This window comes from Sebastes fasciatus, chromosome 1 (genome assembly GCF_043250625.1).
Source record: "Sebastes fasciatus isolate fSebFas1 chromosome 1, fSebFas1.pri, whole genome shotgun sequence".
In the NCBI taxonomy this organism is placed as follows: domain Eukaryota; kingdom Metazoa; phylum Chordata; class Actinopteri; order Perciformes; family Sebastidae; genus Sebastes; species Sebastes fasciatus.
In genome coordinates this window covers 40,165,659-40,167,980 of record NC_133795.1, presented here as the reverse complement: position 1 = coordinate 40,167,980, position 2,322 = coordinate 40,165,659, and positions in this window count along the sequence as shown.

Here is a 2,322-nt window from a genome sequence, read left to right as displayed (position 1 = left end):
CAAAATTGTTGGTACCCTTCCGTTAAAGAAAGAAAACCCACAATGGTCACTGAAATAACTTGAAACTGACAAAAGTAATAATAAATAAAAATTTACTGAAAATTAACTAATGAAAATCAGACATTGCGTTTGAATTTTGGTTCAACAGAATCATTTTAAAAAACAAACTAATGAAACTGGCCTAGACAAAAATGATGGTACCCCTAGTAAAGATTGGAGATAATTTGACCATAGGGACATTTTAAACTAAGGTGTGTCCTGTAAATAGCATCACAGGTCTCTTCAAACTTGTAATCAGTCAGTCTGCCTATTTAAAGGGTGAAAAGTAGTCACTGTGCTGTTTGGTATCATGGTGTGTACCATACTGAACATGGACCACAGAAAGCTAAGGAGAGAGTTGTCTCAGGATTTTAGAAAGAAAATTATACACAAGCATGTTAAAGGTAAAGGCTATAAGACCATCTCCGAGCAGCTTGATGTTCCTGTGACTACAGCTGCACATATTATTCAGAAGTTTAAGGTCCACGGGACTGTAGCCAACCTCCCTGGACGTGGCCGCAAGAGGAAAATTTATGACAAATTGAAGAAACGGATAACACGAATGGTAACCAAAGAGCCCAGAACAACTTCCAAAGAGATTAGAGGGGAACTCCAAGGTCAAGGTACATCAGTGTCAGATCGCACCATCCGTCACTGTTTGAGCCAAAGTGGACTTAATGGAAGACGACCGAGGAGGACACCAAATCATAAAAAAGTGAGACTGGAATTTGCCAAAATGCATATTGACAAGCCCCAAAGCTTCTGGGAGAATGTCCTTTGGACAGATGAGACAAAACTGGAGCTTTTTGGCAAGTCACATCAGCTCTATGTTCACAGACGCAAAAATTAAGCATCCAAAGAAAAGAACACTGTACCTACTGTGAAACATGGAGGAGGCTCGGTTATGTTCTGGGGCTGCTTTGCTACATCTGGCACAGGGTGTCTTGAATCTGTGCAGGGTGCAATGGAATCTCAAGACTATCAAGGCATTCTGGAGCGAAATGTGCTGCCCAGTGTCAGAAAGCTTGGTCTCAGTTGCAGGTCATGGGTCCTCAAACAGGATAATGACCAGAAACACAGCTAAAAACACCCAAGAATAGCTAAGAACAAAACATTGGACTATTCTGTAGTTTTTATTTATTTAGCGAATGCAAAGTCCTTGAGCCATGCAGTTGCCTCCTGGTCTGCTGTATGGAGGGTGTCTAACCCTCCTTTTAGACTGTGGAGCGGGCAAGCTTCAATGATGTGTTCCATTGTTTGCACCTCTCCACAGGCACACAATGGGCTTGGGCTGCTGCCCCATTTGTGAAGGCTGGCCAAGCAGGGGCCGTGTCCGGACCTGAATCTATTAAGAGTTGACCACTGTATCCTTGACAGGTTGGTGCCAGGGACCTGTTGGGTGGGGTCTGACACCAGATGTTTGTTTGGGACATCCTTGGACTCCCATTCCTTTTCCCAAGCTGATTGGGTGGTGAAGTCGGCTGGTGGGGTATTCTTCCATATCGGTCGTCTAGATGGAAGACGGGCAGTGGGTGGGTTGAAGATGTCTGCATGGATTGGTAGATGGGGAGAGTCTTCGACCTTTTGAAGCATCCTTTGAGTAGATGCTACTCGCCGGATATGTGGGGGGGTTATATTGGATAGGACAGGGAGCCAGGGGAGTGGTGTTGAACGAATAGTCCCGCTTATGATTCGCATGGTTGTGTTGAGCTGGGTGTCCACATGGTGTGTATGGGGTGACCTGGACCAAACAGAGGCACAGTATTCTGCTGCAGAGTAAGCAAGGGCCAGTGCCGAGGTGCGCAATGTGGGGGCTGCTGCCCCCCATTTTGAGCCAGCGAGCTTACAGAGCAGGTTGTTTCTAGTCTTCACCTTAGCTGCCGTTCCTTTCAGGTATTCCTTGAAGGATAGGGTCCTGTCAAGTGTCACTCCCAGGTAAGTTGGGTTGAGGGCGTGCTTCAGCTTAAGTCCGCTGAGTTGGATATTTAGCTCTGAAGCAGCTTTTGCGTTGTTGAGGTGGAATACACTGGAGACTGTTTTAGCGGGGCTTGGTTTTAGGCGCCAGGTTTTGCAGTACTGGTCCAGCTTTGCGAGGTCTTCCGTGAGCACCTGTTCCAGAGAGTCAAAGTCTGGTGCTTGGGTTGCCAGACAGATGTCATCAGCGTAGATGAATTTACGGGATTTAGTGGTGGGTAGATCATTTGTGTAAAGGTTAAACAGGGTTGGGGCGAGGACTGACCCTTGTGGGAGCCCGTTTGACTGTTTTCTCCATGCACTCTTATT